At 43.1% G+C, this 20,220-nt stretch overlaps 1 protein-coding gene across 1 annotated transcript in view; it reads left to right on the forward strand.

Annotated features, from left to right (window-relative positions):
* LOC148220310 (Golgi phosphoprotein 3-like) overlaps positions 1-20,220 on the forward strand; it is a 149,832-nt gene that overhangs the window by 110,673 nt on the left and 18,939 nt on the right. The window lies entirely within an intron of this gene.

Consider the following 20,220-nt stretch of genomic DNA (forward strand, 5'->3'; position numbering starts at 1 on the left):
GTACTTTCGTGCAGCCTCTTTTAGCATTTTCAAAAAGTCTGTGGGTGATTCATTTTCATTTTGCTTTATCTTGTATAATCTCGACCAATTTATTGTTTTAGGAATTGCATTTCTCATCACATAGACCACCCAATTCTGATATCGTTTCAACCATTCCATTTGCTGTCTTACATTGGAGTCCCACTTTGAATCCTCTGAAGGGAAAAAATCATTAACTGACCCTTGAAGAGTACCAGCCGCTATCTGTGCCTCTATTGCAGACTGAACTGCCCTCATTATCATCTCTTTCTTTGTTCTATCAAAGTTTCCATTATGGCTTCGAAATCGTTCCAATCTGAATTCGGTGATTAATTGGCTCTTTCTACAAAATTACCTACTTTTCTGGGATTGTGTCTATACTGCTTGACTGAGGGCTTCCACTGCTGCAGCTCAACAAGAGAAAAGGGAACCCTTATTAAGACAGGACCCTGGCTGTCCATAGCTTGTCTCAAGGGATCTTGTATAACAACTTCATTCTTTTTAGATCTGGTGCACCCAGCCACAGGGCTAGAGGCTGCTATAGCCTCTTGTGCCCTTTTTCCTTTTTTCCCTTTCTCTTCCCAGCTGCAACAGATGTTTATTCCTCAGTTTCCTCCCCTTCAGAGTAGGTGTTGGAGTGTATGCTGGCAGGTTTGCTTTTAATAGGTTTTGGTTCTGCAGTTTCCCTTCTCAAGGGAGGAGGAGAGTAGGGAGGGTGAGCCTGCCTTTCTTTTTTCTTGGGTGCCCATATTATCTCCTTTGAGAAATGGAGCCCACTCTTCAGTTGGATTTTAAAAAAAATTAATAAAGGACAATAGAGGACAAAATCAATAAAGCAAAAGTAACAGCGCTGGGTACATAGCCATAGCCAGTGGCACACTGGCTCACCATAGCAACTCTTCTTATATACCCTTTATATTGCATTGGTCAAATACATATTCATAAAGATTATACATATTCAAGCATTTATTTGAACTTGCTTACATGTTCCAGGAACTTTTTAGCATGGTCCCTCCTCTGATCCACCTTTTTAGAGCATGCGCAGTAATCTTGGATGTGGTTTTGAGGGTTGTGGGTCACATCCTCATAATGCCCTCCTGTTCCCTGGTTTCAGCAGGTGACATTTGTGGATAGTTGAAGTGACAGTAGCAGGGGTCCTCATCACACCCATTCCTCGAATGTTATCTGACCACACAGATGGTTTAGCTATTTCACTTATTGTAAGTTAACCACAAGTACTCTAAATCAACATCAGCTACTTCGCAAATATGTTTGAGTTATTTTAATTATTGCCAGTTAGTTACAAAAATAAAAGCATTAGTTATTATTTCACAACTACAGCTACTTCTGCAAAAGTTAACATATTATAATGCACAGCACATAGCATCCACTTTAATATTTGCAAAAGACAAAACTATAATATATGTTTATCACATTTCCCCACCTGCAGAATCGGAGCTACCTCCCACGAGGTAGGTGCCAGGTTTCCACCCGGTGCCCCCCCAGAAGCACTGGGGTATGCATAGGTCGCAGGCCAAACCGTTGGACCAAAAGTGGGTCCCATTCCCCCACCCTGGGCTGCATAGGTGGGGGAGAGGTGAGAGGCAGATGGGAAAGCCAGGCTCCTGCCCACCACCTCATTTTCCCTTTGCTGTGGCACAGAGTAGCGCCCTCAACCTCAGCAGCATAGATGGTAAGGGAAGAGAGAAGCAGCTGGGATGACCAGTCCCATTGCAGTAGCCAGGCTCCTGCCACCCCTACCCTGCACCGTGGGCAGAGCAGGGACCCCACCCCCACCCTTACTGGCAAGGGCTACAGTCCACACTGCCTACCATGACAGCCACAGCCGCACCACCCACAAAAGGTACGTCATCCCTGTCAGGAAAATTAATCCACAAACACCAGAGGTTTATGTCCAAAAAGGAGACAGAGGAGTCCTTTTTGCTTTATTCGAATAAAGGGAGAGGCCATGGGACATTCCCCTGGGATCTCTCAAATTTTTGGAGGACGCAGCCTCCTTTTTATCCTGTTTTCCCGGCCGCATTTCCCTCTCTCTTTCCCCATTGGCTTAGGTACTTGAGAGGCACAGACTTCCCGGAACGCCTGATACCTGAAATTCCCCTCTAATGTATAACCCTCCCTTTTAATTTTTAATTCTTACAGAATTCATAGTTTCCCCCCCCGTTGCTTCTTTCATCTTTCGATCTCCAATTTCATTTATCAGCAGCCCTACAGTTTGTTTGTAAAGGCAAATATCTCTTTCCATTCATCAATCAGTGGAATCCATCCCATTGTTTCTTTTATCTCTCAGTGCTAGTGTTATCTACAAGCAGATCCACAGCTCATTTGTAAAGACAAATTCAACATTCCTCTCAATCCCTCCTCTTTTATTTTTTAATAATTGTCTTTACAAACTTTAGCTATCATTGACTTAATTTTTTGTTCCTGAGTCTTTTTTGGTTTTGTAATTATTTGGAGTGACATCAATTTCTGTCCTTTTGTAACCATCTCTGGATCAGTAGGCGTGCCTATTACCTGCATCCCTTTGATTACATGTTGAATAAGTTGTACTAAGCAAGGGATCATGCATGGTAAAAAGATTAGAGTTGCTACAGCACATAAGAGGAAAAAAAGTAGTCGTTTAACCCATAGTCCACCAGGTAGCCAAGAAAACATGTCCCATTCCCATCCTTTCCATGTTTGGACTGGCACATGAGCTAATTTTCTTATTTCTTTTGCTATTTGTTTCACCACCTTTCCATTGTCATCTATTTGCAAACAGCAGTTTGAGTCATTAAATTTGCCACACACTCCCCCTTCTTCTGCTAATAAATAGTCTAATACCATCCGGTGTTGAAATATTGCAGTTCTCATCTGAGTAGACTGGTCAGCAAGAAGGTCAAGAGCTGTAGCTGTCTGGTTACTTACTATGTCAAAGACAGCTTGTAACCTAATTATCTGGTTTAAATTATAAATGAGTTCTCTGGCACCTGATATTAATTCATTAGGATTCCAAGTGGCTGGTCTGTAGTGTTGTATGATTCGGTCAGGTGGCCATTCATCTTCACCCCATCTTTGGGTGCTCCCTCCAGCCAGGGATACATCAATTGACCGCTTTTCTCTAATTAGATCATCATATACCTTGATTCCTAAGTGATTTCCCTGAACCTGTGGTAGCAGAAAGAACAATGGTCTGATATACCCCACATAACATATTCCTGACCAGTTTGGGGGTAACCTGCGATATGCATGTTGGCCACAAATCCAGTAATGCCCCTTTAAAGCCCAGGTCCTGTTGGCAAAGGGACCTTCCCAATTTTCATGGTCAATTGGAGAGTCAAAATACAGCTTACTCCTTGGGCCTAGTGGTCCTCCAACAATGGTTGCCCCACCATAAGAATCACAGTAGTTGCATTTCCAAGCTCCCACATGAGGTTTCCACCTGCAGTTACATCCCAGATCTGTTTTGTTAGATTTGGACCAGAACCTATTAAAAAGGGTTCGAGTTCCATTTCGATGTTGCCATTTCCACTGGTAGTCATGGATAACGTGTGTCCTACTTGTGGAATTATCTCGGGGGCAGCTTAAAAATAAGGGGTCAAAAAACTTATCCTTCCCCACTGCTTTACAGCCTTCTAAATCTTTCTGGTAATTATGGTAGGAGCACTTTACCCAGCTACCATTTGTGAGCTTAACATGTGTTTGATTCCATCTGCCTTGATATCTGGAACAAACATAAGGAAGGCAGTTGGGGGTCGAACAATCTAAACCCAAAGATAAAGTCCAGTCACAAACGCTTTTTCCCCATGTATATGCTTCCTGTCCTATTTAGACAATAAGTGCCTCTTTCAGAAGAATGAAGCTGCCATGGACTTCCTTCTTCATCCCAAAATCCTGTTCCATTATGGGCCTCACTCAGGGTGCTAAACCACCACTTAGGTTCAACTGGGCTGGCCACCCATGGCCAGTTTTCAGATCCCCCTGGCCCTCCACAGACCCAACAGTTGCTAAGGTTAAAGGTTTTTGCTACTTCTTCTCCTAAGGTCAAAAAATTATTTTCCCATTCTTGGCCCTAACCTAACTGATAATATAAAGGGAACATTATTAAGAGAAACATTCTGATTGTGTAATCTAATTTCCTAACTTAATTTTTACTTTCACGTTGTCTTCCATACCACCTGTGGCGAGTGAAGGCACAGAAACAGCTTAACATAAACAATGACAGCAAGGGTTGGCCCCCAGTGACTGGAGATCTGAGAGGAGGGATGCCCACACAAACTATTTCAGCAGGCAGTCTGTGGGTAGGCACACGAGGCTTCCCCCGATGTCGACGCACCGGCTGTTGCTCCAGTCCACTCCTGCCGAGTGTCAGTCGCTGCTTCCCGTCCTTCTCCTCCAGCTGAGATGTCCAAACCTCCGGGACTGCAGAGACCTTGACACGAGTGTGATGGGTCCACCCGTGTTCAGCTGTCTTGATGGCTGTTTCTGTGGTCAGCAACACCTGGAAAGGTCCACGCCACTTCGCCACCAGTGATGCTTCTTTCCACTCCTTAACCAGGACCCAGTGTCCCGGTTGGATGTTGTGAACAGTAAAGTCCAAAGGCAGGGTCTGTGCCAGCTGAGCTTCCTGTCAAAGAGATTTCACAAGAGACAGTATCCGAGCCACATATTGTTTCAAGTACACATCACTTATCTCTATCCCCCCACTAGGCTGAGAATTACAAGGGTAAGGAATTCCAAACATCAATTCAAAGGGAGATAATTTAATATCTCCCCTGGGTCTGACTCTTATCCTTGCTAAAGCCAGGGGCAGGAGCCGTACCCACGGCATCTTAGTTTCTATCACCAGCTTCAGGAGATGTTTCTTTATTTCTCCATTCATCCTCTCAACCTGGCCCGAACTCTGTGGATGCCAGGGGGTATGGAGGTTCCACTGTATCCCTAAAGCAGTCATAACTCCTTGAAGAATTTTTCCTGTAAAATGAGTTCCCCTATCTGAATCTATTGCTTCCACCATCCCATATCTTGGAATTATTTGTTCCAAAAATATTTTAACAACTGATCCTGTAGTTGCTGAAACAGTTGGAAATGCTTCTGGCCACCTGGTTAATTGACATACTATTACCAGAAGATATTTAAATCTTACCACTCGAGGCATTTCAGTAAAATCCACCTGGCATCTCTGGAAGGGACGTACTGCCCAACGCCTCCCTCCCCTGGCCAGTTTCTTTGTAACTTTGTTGTTGGTTTTAGCACAAGTCAAACAACCTTCAATAGCTCGCTTTGCCAGGCTAAAGAGACTAACAGCAGTGTTCATTTTGAGGAAGGCTTCTGCCAGTCCTCGGGAGCCCCAATGACTCCCTTCATGAAGTTGTTTTAACAATTGTAAGGCTAGAGCTTTTGGTATCCACTGCTTACCATCCCTTGTAAACCAATTATTTTCTTCTTTCCTCTGTCCCACTCTTTTTAATTATCTCAAGTTTCTCTGGTGGAAAAGAGAGTTTCTCTGGCAACGGTGCAGTTACTGGGAGCAAAGGCAGGATCTTAGAGATTTCTGGCAACAATGCAGCTTTTCGAGCTTCTTCATCAGCCAGTCGGTTTCCTATTGCCTCCTCCGACCATCCTGCCTGATGCCCCTTAATGTGGATTATTGCCACCCTTTTTTTTTGGTAAATTCACTGCCTCCAATAGGCGAGAGATTAAGTTCTCTTGAACTAACGTCTTTCCTCTGCAGCTTAATAAACCTCTTTCTTCCCATAGTTTTCCAAATGCATGTATCACCCCATATGCATATTTAGAATCAGTAAAGATATTTACTGTCTTGTCCTGGTATAATTCACAGGCTCTCACAAGCACATACAGCTCTGTTATCTGAGCTGACCAGGTGGCTGATAACCTCCCCCCTTCCTTTAATTGCTTTCCATTCACGATAGAGTATCCTGTAAATCGTTTCCCTTCTACCACCTTGGAGGACCCATCAAAGAACACATTCTCTCCCTCAGGCCAGGGAATATCTCGTAGATCTTCCCTAGCCCGTGTCTGGAGGTCTATAACCTGGATACAATCATGGATTTCTTCCTGGCCCCCCTTTTCTCCAGGGCCATTTAAATAAGAGGCTGGATTAAAAATTTCCCCACCTTTAAATTCTAAATCCTCCTGTTCCATTAAACAAGATTCATACTGTAATAATCGAGCACTCGTCATCCACTTAGAGGCTCTCTCAGTTAACCAAGCTTTAATCTGATGTGGGACTTTAACAATGAGATACCCTCCCCTTGTCAGCTTTCGGGCCTCAGCCACCATCAGAGCTGTGGCTGCACAGTTCTGCAGACAATGGGGCCAGCCTCTGGCCACCGGGTCTAACAACTTAGAAAAACAGGCAACAGGCCTCCGTGTTCCCCCATGCTCTTGCACCAAAATTCCTTTAGCATGACCCTGTTTGACATTCACATATAGTTGAAATTCTTTTTCTGCATCTGGAAGAGCTAAGACTGGGGCCTTAACCAATTTGTCTTTTAATTTCTTAAAGCTTTTCTCTCCTTTTGGTGTCCATACCACGACATTAGGACTGTTTTGGGTCAAAAAGTTATATAAAGGTCTGGCCACCACAGAAAAATCCTCGATCCATGCTCTGCAGTACCCCACCAACCCTAAAAACTGCTGTAACTCCTTTTTAGTCTGGGGTAATGGTACCTGTAAAATCCCTTGTATCCTTTCTGGATGAATACACCGTAACCCTTCAGACAGAATGTGTCCCAAATATTTGACCTTCTTTTCTACTAACTGCGCTTTCTTTTTGGATAGTCTAAGTCCCTTTTTTGCAAGAAAATTAAGCAGCTTTACAGTAGCCTCTTCAACCACCTTTTCCTGTTCCCCTGAAAAGAGCAAATCATTTACATACTGCAACAACTTGACTCCTGAGGGTGGAGTAAACTCTCTTAATATTTTCTGCAAAGCTTGCCCAAACAGAACTGGTGACTCTGTATATCCTTGAGGGAGTACTGTCCGTGTCAATTGTTGTTTTATCATTTTCCCTCCTTCCTCCTGTTCCCACTCAAAAGCAAAATACTGTTTACTATCTTCTGTGATTGGACACCCCCAGAAAGCATCCTTCAAATCCAGTACAGAATAATACTGATGCGAAGAAGGGATTTGATTCAGGATTGTGTGTGGATCTGGAACTGTGGGATGCCTTGGTTTGACAATCTCATTTATTATTCTTAAATCCTGCACCATTCTGTAGGTTCCATCTGGTTTCTTAACCGGCAGGATAGGAGTGTTATAGGGAGACATACACGGCTCTAAAAGACCTGCTTTTAGCAGGGACTCAATAACAGGCTGTAACCCGTTCTTTCTCTCCCTTGAAAGAGGGTATTGCTTTTTAGACACCACTTGTCCTGGTTGCTTCAAAGTAATTTGGAGAGGCTCTATGTCCAGTTTCCCATATTTCCCTGGAGCTGCCCATACTTCCGGATTTATTTCAGCATAAGCCTTTTCAGACATTTTACACAAAGATATCACCGTTTCGGACTGCGTGTCACTTTTTACAATGCTAATTTGCATTCCCATTCTAGCCATCAAATCTCTTCCCAGTAAATTACAATCACAATTAGAAACAAACAAGAATTCATGCAGTTCAAATCTGTCCCCTACATCTATTAACAGCGGTTGAATAAAATGCACTCGCTCATCCTTCCCGCTTACTCCTTGAATAACCAAGGATCTTTTTGACAATTTCCCCCCCTTAGGTATAAAATTTAAGGTGGACCGAGAGGCCTCCCCCTTGTCTACCAGAAAACACACCTCCTCTCGATCCGGACCCACCTTAAAAGTTATCAAGGGCTCCTGAGTGGTGGGTCCTTGGTATAATAGGAGCCCCTGACACCCCTAACAATCCATTCCCATTATCCTCTGGACTTCCTTCTCCTGTGGGTCCAGTTGTTTCTGCGGACACTCGTTTTTCCAATGCCCTTCTGACCTGCAGATAGCACACTGGCTCTTCCCCAGCCGCTGTTTGGGTCGGCTGTCCCCTGCCGAGGAGGGAATCCCTCTGCCACTTCCTTGTGACCGACCCCATCCCTTCTGTCCCTGGGGACCCCTTGGATCCTGCGGTTTATTCCTCCGGGGCTGCAAAAACTCTGCCATCATCCTTGCTTTAGCTTTTGCCTTTTCCTCACCCCTTCTTACATATATCTGCTGTGTTTTTCTAACCAATTCCTCTAGAGGCTTATTCTGCCACTCTTCATCTTTCTGTACTCCTTTCCGTATATCAGGCCAGGCTTTAGTAACAAATTGTACTTTAAGCAATGTGTTGAAGGCTGGCCCTTCAGGATCCATCCCCCCGTCCTTCCTCAAGGCATCCCTAATCCTCTCCAACCAATGAGGGCTTTCCTGTTTCTCCTGTTTTAATGACATAGCCTTAGCTATGTTGTTAGTTCTGGGAACTGCTGACTTGATTGCCCTGATCAAATAAGCACGGTAATCACGGTGAGCCAGACTGGCCTGGTTATTTGGGTCCCACTGGGGGTCTGCCTGGGGGATGGCATCATCCACCGTAGGTGCATTGGGTCCAGCCCCTCCCCCCCCCCCCCGCTGCTTGTGGATGTTCATCCTCCCACAGCTGCCGAGCTTTCTGCAAAATCATTCGTTTCTCTGATGACCCAAACAAAATTCCCAAAAGAAAATCCCAATCCTTCCATGTATAATCCGTATTTCTCAAATATTCCTCTATCTTTTCCTCCACCCCTATGGGATCATCCAAATATGGGGGTAATTCTTTTTATAACCCTCTTATATCCTGGGTAGTAAGTGGTACAATTACAAATCCAAATCCTCCCCCTTGACTCCCCAAAGGAACTTGACAGAGTGGCATCTGGTGTACCCCTGTCTCTTGGGGGGCTTCTGATGCCCTAAACTGAGTTCCTCTTCTAGTTCTAGAGGGTGATACAACATGCTGCTCCCCTCCCCCTACACCATTATCCTTCTCAGGTGGGGCTGTAGGAATAACATTCTCCTGATCCCCTTGCTCTGAAAGTTGAGGATACAGACGACCTGCAGCTGGCAACACTGGAGGACAAGACAGGGGAAGGTGCTGAAAAACATCCCAATCCTCACCACTTTCCTCTTCCTCCTCTTTTTCCTCTTCTCCTTTTTTTCTTAACACATACATTTCTCTTGTTTCTTGTCTGACCCATATTAATCCACATTCCCTTTCAATCCATCCTTTCCAATTCTCCTCTAAATACCTCCACAAAATTCGACACAAATGAATTTTATCTGTTCCATAAGGTGGCCATATAAGTCCCCTTGTCAGCTTATACTCTGGCCACACAAAATAATATTTTACCATCATTTCCATAGTTACTTCTGGGTGAATATACAATCTGTCCCAAGACCTCAGCATTCTCCCCAAGGGACTCTCCAGGGGTATTATGGGATCGTCATCCCTTTTGCCGGGGTCCCTTCGGGGCTTCACCTTTCCAACCCTCTCTGGGTGCCCCGTTTTACCTGTGCTACCCACCATGGGTCCCCTCCCAGGTTTGCTCCCCGAAGATCCCATTTTACTCACTGGTGAGATTTTCAGTGGTTCTTCCCTGCGGACTCTTCACGGACCCCCCTGGTCCGCCACTCGTCTGTCTCCTGGACAGTCTCGGGAACCCAGTCAATCGCCCGGTACCGGCCAGCACCAAGGGGAGCTGATCACCCAAACTGGGTGAGGCGCCTTCAGCTCCACTCGCTGCCCGCCGCCCCGGACGGTGGAAAGATCCCGGACGAGCCCCCAAAATTGTCAGGAAAATTAATCCACAAACACCAGAGGTTTATGTCCAAAAAGGAGACAGAGGAGTCCTTTTTGCTTTATTCGAATAAAGGGAGAGGCCATGGGACATTCCCCTGGGATCTCTCAAATTTTTGGAGGACGCAGCCTCCTTTTTATCCTATTTTCCCGGCCGCATTTCCCTCTCTCTTTCCCCATTGGCTGAGGTACTTGAGAGGCACAGACTTCCCGGAACGCCTGATACCTGAAATTCCCCTCTAATGTATAACCCTCCCTTTTAATTTTTACTTCTTACAGAATTCATAGTTTTCCCCCCGTTGCTTCTTTCATCTTTCGATCTCCAATTTCATTTATCAGCAGCCCTACAGTTTGTTTGTAAAGGCACATATCTTTTTCCATTCATCAATCGGTGGAATCCATCCCATTGTTTCTTTTATCTCTCACTGCTAGTCTTATCTACAGGCTGATCCACAACTCATTTGTAAAGACAAATTCAACATTCCTATCACCCCTGAGGGCCGATCCCTGCCCCCAACCCCTCTCTGCAGCAGTAGCAAAGTCAGTGGGGCCACCTTGGGCAGCACAGGTAGGGCTGGGGAGGTCACCACCAACGGCGGTGGTGGCCAGGATTGCAACAAAGGTAGGGGAGCTGGGGCCGGAGTCACCCCTATCAGCAGGGGCGGTGCAGGACTCCATCCCAAACCTCACCTCCATTCACAATGGCGGCCACCCCGGTAGCACTCGCGGGACTCACATTTCCAACTCCTATGTGGGCATCATAGAGGGGTCCCAGGGGCAGGAGGTGGGTTGGGCCATGACGGTGTTTGCACAGCTGGGCAGCTCCACCTGGCAAAGGCTGCAAAAGAACCGGCGGCAACTGCAAAGGAGCAGGTTGCGGGAGTGGTGGCAGTGGCTGCAAAGGAATGGGTTGCAGCTTCAATAGCAGTGGTGGCATACCAGGAGCCACTCTCGGGGGTCCCTGATTCCCCAGTCCCCTCAAACTCAACTATCAATAAACCTAAGTCTAATATATCTGGGTCTCTGAGACAGATTTTGCTCTCTGGGGGCTCTTTACACTGTTTCTCTTTCTCTTTCTTTCCTTTCAAAACCATAACAGGCTGCTGCTCCACCAGTTTCATTTGATTCATAACCTTTTTGCAAGTCTGGGTGGTTTATAAGGAGTAAAAATAATTCTGCATACAAAACTTCCTGCTATCTTTTTTCATGGCGGAGAATAGACAGAAGCTGAGATACCATAATGTTTTCCAGGGTTCCATATCATGGCCAAGCCTTTCCTCCCTCCAAGTTATGAAAAGGCCAAAGCTGCCTAGACAACCTAATTAATTCTTGGCTTTCAAGAGATGTCTTAGAGCCAGTCAATGCCCCCCAATGTTGTAATGCCAAATCTAAGGCAGAATTATCAAGAATTTCTTCATCTTTTGAAAGCTGACACCTCATATTCTATTTTAGGCAGGGGAAGGAAAGGAAAAATAACACTTCCAAGAGCATGTGTCAAACCCACTGCCTTGAGGTGTCAAGTCAAATTCCTAACTCCATGCACCATTCACTTGCAGAAGCTCAGGACTTCTGGACAACTAACCAATGTGATTAAGCAGAAGCCACTTTATTATTTACATTATGCTCTACTTATACATTCTAAAACTTACTGTACACGTGATCACGCATTACTTGATTAGTGCCTCCATCTTGTCCACGAGTTCTGCACACACCTTTCAGGAGATATGATTGGTTACAGTCCAGTGCTTCACTGCCCTTCTTTATCATAGTTCTTGCAATCTTGGTATTCTGTTTTTCAGCCTCTTCTTTCCCAATTCAGCATGATTTATGTCTCAGTAGCCTTGACGAATTCCAGAGTGTTTGATAAGAATAACTAAAAATGGCTTGACTGGTGCACCTGGTATGCATTGTGGCCTAGGCTGTTCAAATACATTGCTACATTTGCTTAGATCAGCATGAGCAGGCTACTGAAGTCTAGGAAGCACTGGATTGGAGTGCCCTCTTCCCCCCACCTCTTTTCACAAAACCAAGATGGCGGCTGCTATGTGGCTCACTGTGGTTCAGCTGAACCACTGAGGGGAGGAATGTCTGCCTACACACAACAAGGAGACCAAAACTGTGCCACGCGGATTATGAAAAACTGAGCCAAACCGGGTTAAACTCTGACTCCCACTCCAGTGGTGGGAGTTTGCACCACTTAATTAGTGGGTTTTTTCAGTCTCTTCTGCCTTCACTCAGAGCCAGGATTAAAAAATACATGAAGGAAATGGATTTTCTTGTGTTTGGGCTTGGTTGTTTATTAAATCTTATCAAAAAGTACAGAGCGTTCAGCAGCACTTCTAGCTACCTGCCAGAAGCGAGGAAAATTGAGGAAGATTCAACTGCTACAAGGTCTCTTAAAGCTAAACAGTCCAATAGAGAATTAACACCTATATTATTTATCCTTTTAACCCAATAACTAACTTCCCGTGACCCTCAGTGTGACACTGACTGACCAACCATAAACTACTACCTGAAACCCATGAAGAAGAAGGCAGAAGAAGGAAGATGAACACCAAAAGAGACACCACCCAAAATCTTCCATCTTGTCCCATACCTATTACTATACTATAAAAACCTCAAATTTAAAACTCTTTACCATGTGAAAGCACACACTTTTATTTAACTACATATCCGTGATTCTAAGTTCATCACTCAAATGTAGAAGCCTTCTCCAGGGCCTCAGGTCAAAAGCAGTGTTCTCCAGGGGGTCAGTGCCAGAAAATACAGAAAGCTTGAAAACCCCTTGTTTCTGGGATCCAACATAGAGAGGGCGAAGGGAAAAAAAGAGAGGGAAAAAATCCTGCTTCACTGAGTCAGGAGTAGAACCAGCATACCCGAGGTTGCAATGCTGGTAGTGCTGGGTGCCACCACTAGAGCTGGGTATTTCTTGCTGCACTATAAAACCCTTGTCTCAGAACCAAGCATGGTTCAGTGCCCCAACTCCCTCTCTCCTTTTCCACAAGCTGAGCCAAGCTGGGGTTAACCTGCGGTTTCCTGGGCAAAAACACAAAGGGGAAAAAAGCCTCTAGGAGCCTCAAGTGGGACATGTGGGACCCCTTGCCCCCCCCCCCCCCCCATGCTGGGAGAAATCTTCAAAGACTGAACAAACAAATGACCTCCTAAGACCACAAACAAAAAGATCCCACAAAAAGGTCATATTCCAGTCCGCAAAACCTGTCTATTTCTGAAAAAAACAAAATTGCTAGCACAATTACAAAAAAAAGAATTTCTTTTATATTACCTTCTGCTTCTGTGTGAGATCTTGGGACTCACAGAGCCTCTCAGATTGCTGTGGGAACCTCCTAGATGGTGCCGGCAGAAGAGCTTCCAGCAGAATGCAACTTGATTCAGAGATGTTCCATAGGGTCCCAGAGGTCTTGTCTGGTGGTGACAAAACTGTTGCCTGGAATAAAACACAGATCTTTTCCAAATAGTGTTAAAATTATAATATAAAAGCAAATCTTTAATTGAAAGCCTTCAAGGTGCACACTATAGCAATATGCAAGTGTGATACATTATTTCTACAATTTTTATAAGGTTAGTTGATAAGTATACCTATCACATATTGTCCAAGTAGAACAGCATTTGGTTAATTTTCCCCTGGGTACCACCTCATTGGAATTGGTCCAGGGGCTTCTTTGCCCCATTTCTTGTTGTGTCTTCTCCGATTTTGGTTGGAAAACAAAATGTCCTTGTAGGTTCTCTTCTTGAAAATAAGACTAAACAGTATTTCAGGACTGTGTTAGAAGGTTAGCTTATTGTTCTAAAATGTAGGGGAAAAGGGTAGGAAAAATGCTAGAAGCTACAATCATGTATTAGCAGTCTACAAAGCAAAAAATATATGAAAAAATGTAAAAAAACTAAAAATCTTTAGTCATCAGTTCCTTTCCAGTTCTTCTTCTTACAGAATAAGCACTGTGGTATTCCATAGGTGTTATGAATGGAGATGGGAGAGCTTAGACAAGTCCTGCCTTTGACTCAGATTTCTGGCAGTAGCTCTTTTTGAGGCGGCCTGCACCCCAAATGTCTCTCATTTGCAAGTTCTTAATAATGGCCGATTGGGTCCATTACAAAATGGATTATTTATTGAATAGACACAAGATTAACAAACATAAGACTTGAACCAGTCTACTTACTACACAGGATAAAACAAAATAAACACTACTAGTAGGTTCATAAGACAGTGCACAATAATAAAGGTACCTATATTACAGCTAGCGAAAAAATAGTATAGATTAGGAGTCAATGTAACTTACCAACATATGATAGTGGTGTACAGAAGTCTCCTTTCACTCAACTTCCAGAAGAGTAACTCGAGGCTGACATCTCAACTTTGAGGAGAACTCCCCACACACTCAGAGAGTAAGAGATTTCTGATTTTATGAAAATTATAGTGTTCAAGGCTTTTCTGGGCTTTTCTGCACCACTATGTTAGTGGTTTGTCTCAGTCTCATGTGTTTCTGTTCGGATGCAGGATTATTAGAAAGGCAGTCGAGCCGGATTCTTGTGTTCGGACTTCAAGGTTTATTATATCTTATCAAAATTTATAGAAAGCATAACAGCACTTCTAGCTCCCTGCTAGAAGTAGGAAAAATGGCTCCAAGCTGAGCCTCTTTCAAGGCCTTTTAAAGCTAAACAGACCAATAAAAGTTTAACACTTATATTATTTATACTTTTAACCCAATAATGGATTCCCATGACCCTTAGAGTGACTTTCAACTGACCAATCTAAAGGTAACTACCTAATTTCCATGAAGAAGCAGGAAGAGAAGATGAACAAGAAGAAAGACACCACCTGGAATTCTCCATCTTGTCCCCTAACTACCACTATACATAAAAACCCTCAAATTTAAAATCCATCACCCAGTGAAAATACACACATCTAACTTACTACACATTTGTGATCTCTAACTCATTTTTTATATTTACAAATCTTCTCTAAGGTTTCAAGTCCAGTGCAGTGTTTTCTAGGGTGCCTGTGCCAAGAAGCACAGAAAACTCAAAAACTCCATATTTCTGAGATCCAACAGTCTTTTACAGTTTGTAAAAGAGCTGTGTCTGTCAGTCACTAATCTTTTCATATCCTTTCCCCTGCATTCAGGGCAGGATGTTTATTGATGCCTAAAAATGTTTTTCAGCTGAGATAATTCACCACAAGGCAAGCTATTCTGGCTTGACTGAGCCATGGGGTTAAACAGATAAGCTTTTGCTGTATCAGAGGTGAAAGGTCCTGTCACAATAGGCCAGTGGGTTTTGAAGAATAAGCATGGTATTAGCCCACCAGGTGCAAATGATTTTTCATCTGGCAACATTCCCTCCCTTTGAGGCTTGTGAAGCTAATCTTCCCTTCAAGCCTTCATAAGCCTCACTTTGGTTTTTTACTAACATCATATAAGTTCCTCATGTTGCATTAGCAATCATGGTTTTTATACAGCTTAAAGCAGGTATCCTAATCACAATTATTACTGTGATCACAATTATACTTTGCAAGAATGAGGTCAACCAACCAGTCAGAGAAAATCCAAGTCTTTAAATATTTTATTCAACCATTTACTTTCTAATCCTGCCCTTCATTCTCTGCAAGATGCAGCAACCAATTTTATCCTCTCTATCTGATCATCCAATTTAGCATTCGCATTTAAAATGTACACACCGGAAGTATTGTTTAAATTCACATAACCACATATTCCATGTTCATGTAACAGCAATAGGTCTAAAGCCAATCTTGCAATTGTTCCTTTATTTCAGTAAACCCCTGTTATAGATCAAGTGAGAGCCTTTGGACCAGGCCTGCCTTTGGTTCAGATTTTTGGCAGCAACTTTAATCAGGTGACCTGCACCTAAATCACTCTGGCTTACAAGTTCTCAAGAATGGCTGATCAGGTGTATTTAAAAATTAGTTATTTATTGAATAGGCACAAGATTAACAGACAAAAGGCCTTAAACAGAGTTACTTACTACACAGGTTAAAAACAAAGAACTACTAGTAGATTACATAAAACAGTGCACAACATAAGGGTACCTATATTACAGCTAGCAAAGAAACAGTAAAGATTAGGAGTCAACGTAACTTAGGAGTCAACGTAACTTACCATCAATTGATTGTGGGGTATATATAGAGTCCTTTCACTCAATATCTGGAAAAGTAACCACGACATAGATGTCTCAACTTCAGGGAAAAGCCTCACACTTTTCCAGGGAATGTGCAGAAGATGTCTGCTTTGTGAAAGTTTTATGTACCTTTTATAGTTTGTTAAGTGAAGTGTCTGTCAGTCAGAAATTCAAGCTTATCTTCCTTCAATCTCACTCTCAAGGCAAGATGTTTATTGTCAACTGGGAATGCCACCTCCATGGCACCAGAAATAACTCACTAGCAGACAGGTGTCCGTCTTGCGTTATCTCACAAATTAGCAAATTTATGTGAGGAGGAAGATGCCCTGAGCTATTCCACCAGCTGATATGCAGAAAAGATAAGCCCTCCTGTGGTAGGGGAACATCCTGCTACAACCTCAATTGAGTTTCATTCACTAAAGTTTCCATTTGTAGAGCCAAAATTTGTATGGTTAATCTGTTACTACAGGTAGATATTTGAGGAGTAAAAATGGATTCTAAAATCCATCCCACTATAGTTCCCATGCTGAGATGTTTCCAAGGTTCATCATGTTTAACTTTCCTCCATAGTCGGGTTCCCAAGGGTGATTCCTTCCACAAGGGACATAATGTTAATGCTCCCAGTGTCCATTGCACTCTTGATTCTCCCAAGGGCAAATGTGTGGTCCAAATTCCATTACTTCCTACCCATACTGTGGGTCCTAATGATTTTACCGTGTCCTGCTGACAGTCTATATCTCTCCAAGTCTCATTTGTTAGGTGAGACCAGGTGTCATCAAGAAAGGTAGAATAATTTCTACAAACACATCCCAACCTTTGAGTCTGAGCCACAGTCGTGAGCTGCTGTACCTTAGGATTCATACTAGTACAAGTGTAAATTTGAGTGCAATTGCACTTTTCCTTTGTCCTTGGATCCTTTTGTCTTGATCTTATTACATCAGGATATTTTATACCTACCTGTAAGGGGTCCTCTAGGAGGCCTGGACTCCCTTCCCATTCTAGATACCACTGAACTGGCCAGATATATTCCTATTGTCCTGTTTGAGGTATATTCCATACTTCTGGTATTGAACATCCCCAAGGTGTATTAGTGCAATCTTTCAGCTGATAAATAGTTCCTGAAATTATTTTCAGATCCAGATTTGAGATATTACAATTCTCAAGAGTATCGTTCTTATGTATCCGTTTTAAGGAATATTCTCCTTCTATCCCTGTCCAATTGGCATGAGTACTATTTCCTTCCCACATGTGTTCCCATATTTTTGTCAGATTGCTGACTAAGACATTCCATGGAACTGGATTTTCTGTAGAGGTTGGTATTGGTAATCAAGCTGTTACAAAACTCTAAGCAAAAAACAAGTAAAACAAATTCCCCCCATGAGAAATAAAATAGAAAACTTCTCAGTGTTAGTTAATCTTGTTTCCTTCATATTTTCATGCATAAAGGATTATCCACCAATTCACAATGATGTGATCGTTTTACTGATATGTGATGAACCCAGTGCTTGATTCCTTCTACCTTGAGTGCAGTGTAGATGTTATGGATGACAGTTTGTAATCGCTTAAAAAATCGCTGGCAAGGGTATGACCAAAAGTCAGATTTAATAGTAAGCAACAAAACATGACAAGTTCATTGGCAAGATTCACTCTATTACTTACAGGACAGCTAAGGCACAACAAGGAAAAACAAGCAACAGCAAACCAAACAAAATCCAGGCAATCAAACCAGAAATTAACTGAGAACTACCTAGGGGGCTGTGTGCAGATGTGTGGGTGTGGGGGGCTGTGTGTGTGTCAAAAGACAGTGTGGGCAAGGATAAGAAGGAACATGGCCTAAAAGCTTAACAACACTCAAACTTAGCAGTACTTTAACTTAACTTATACCTTAACCCTAACAATTTAACATAGGAAAAACACTTAACTTATACCTAACTTAACTTATAACTTAATTTATAGCTTAACCATAACAATCTAACAGAGGAATAATGCTTAACAGCAGTTAACCTAACTTATAACTTTGATGTTGTACTTAGCAACTCAGCAGAACAACACTTAGCAATATTTAAGTAAGTTTATCACTTAACCTTACTGACAGGCCTAACTTACTTGGATATCTGAGGTACTTAAACATCTAATAAAGCAGTATTTCTCAGATTTGCTATAGCATATGCAGAGGGGCATGCACCCAGGCAGAAACAGCACAAGGAAGGTACCTGTGAAAAATTCCCCTCAGAGGTCAGTGAAATACTCACTTCAGATCCTTTTGCATGTCCCAATGGGTGAAGGATCTGGCCTCGAAAAGTGAGGATATTGGCCCAGTATACATCGTGTTTTGGTGATCCTCCAAGTATAGCAAACCTGAGGGTTTACTGGCTATGAGAGATGTCCCACTCAGAGTGAGGTTGCTGGTCAGAGCCTGCTGTGTTCCAGGAGAGCTCAAAGGGTCTCCTTTTGGACTGCTGTTTCTAAGGTTGCAAGTGTCCTGGGGTACAATGCAAAAATGTGTATTCTATCACCATCTGTTAAAATGTGGGAGGGGTGGTGATCCTTATCTCTGTGGGAGATATCCTCTGCTGATGTGCCATCTGATAAGATCAGGGGGATGATCATCATTATCTTTTCACAACCCATCCTTCCTCCAGAAGATATATTCCGTTAATGGGCCATTAAGTCCTATTGTGTGACTGATAAGATTACATCATTCCATTGGGAGATGCTCCAGCCAGGGGAAGGAGACACGCCTTTCCTACCTAGATAAAAAAACTGTGGTTTGGGACGCGAAGGCAGACCTTTCCACTGGATCCTAGAGGAAAGTTGGACCTTTTTCTACATCATCGCTGGCTCTTCGGATGAAAACTGCACCTTCTACAGGAGCACTGCTTCAACTGAATCACATCTGTCATCCAGGAGGACTGCAGCCACCATTTATACGGACTCCTGCCAACACCCTGACTGACAGGGTGTCAGGTTGTATTTCTGACTGTGTCGGTGGTTTTTCTTTTATATTATTGCATGTATTTTATTTTTTTTTCTCTTTTCTCCTATTAAATTGTATTACTGACTTGGAGTCTCGCACTGGTTTTACTTTCAAACCAACACAACCCTTTTCTTCAGCAAGTCATAAAGAGGTCTGGCGATAATTATAAAATCAGGGATGTGTTTTCTCCAAAACACTAATAATCCCAGAGCTTGCTGAAGCTCTTTCCTGGATCCAGGCATTTTAATTTGATCCAGGGAAGTTAGGGTATCTGGTGGAATACATGTCATACCTCCTTTCCACCAAATCCCTAAAAACTTCACCTCCTGTGAAGGTTTCTGAATTTTTTCTGGGGGAATTTGTAAGTCAAGGCTTTCCAGATGAGAGATTATTTTCTGTTGGGTATCCCCCACTACTTCTATTTACTCCCCCCCCCCCCCACCAGAATATCATCAATGTATTGATAGACAGCTACATTGTCAGGTTTGGGTATCTTTTCTAATTCCTGTGCTAAAGCATGGTGGGCCAGAGTAGGGGAGTGTTTATATCCTTGAGGAAGCCTAGTGAAGGTGTATTGCTGTCCTTCCCAGGTGAAGGCAAAATGGTCCATGTCCTCTGACTGTATAGGTATCATAAAGAACATGTCTTTGACATCGATAGTTGCCATGATTGTATGAACCTTCTCCTGAATTGAAGTTATAAGTTCAGCTAAATTTGGGACAGCTGCTGTGAGAGGATCTGTGTTTGCATTTAGTCTGCGAAAATCTACTGTCAGCCTCCATTTTCCGTTAGGTTTACGGACTGGCCACACTGGAGAGTTAAAGGGAGAATGAGTGTCAATTATCACTCCCTGATTTCTCAAGTCCTGAATAACTGGCTTGATTCCTTCTTTGGCGCCAGTGGGAAGTGGGTATTGTTTCACATTTGTAATTTTACTGAAAGGTAAGGAGGGTGCGGTTTGGAGCAGACTAATATTAAAACGTGGTGTGCCAAAAGACCAGAGACAACCCTCCTCGTCTTCCCACTGTCTCCCAGCAAGGACATCCATTCCTAATAAATAATTTGGAATATCTCCAATTACAATTTTAATAAGTAACAAATTCTCCTCTCCAGGTAGTAAGATTTTTATAAGAGCTATATCCATAGCTTCTGTGGTCCCCAAGGCATTAAGGACAAAGCATTGTCTCCTTGTTGGAACAACTCCACATTTCTGTGCAGCTTTCCTTGTTAGTGCAGAAATTTGGGCTCCAGTGTCGACCACAAAGGTGACAGGTGACCT

This window comes from Sturnus vulgaris, chromosome W (assembly GCF_052056855.1).
Source record: "Sturnus vulgaris isolate bStuVul1 chromosome W, bStuVul1.hap1, whole genome shotgun sequence".
Taxonomy (NCBI): domain Eukaryota; kingdom Metazoa; phylum Chordata; class Aves; order Passeriformes; family Sturnidae; genus Sturnus; species Sturnus vulgaris.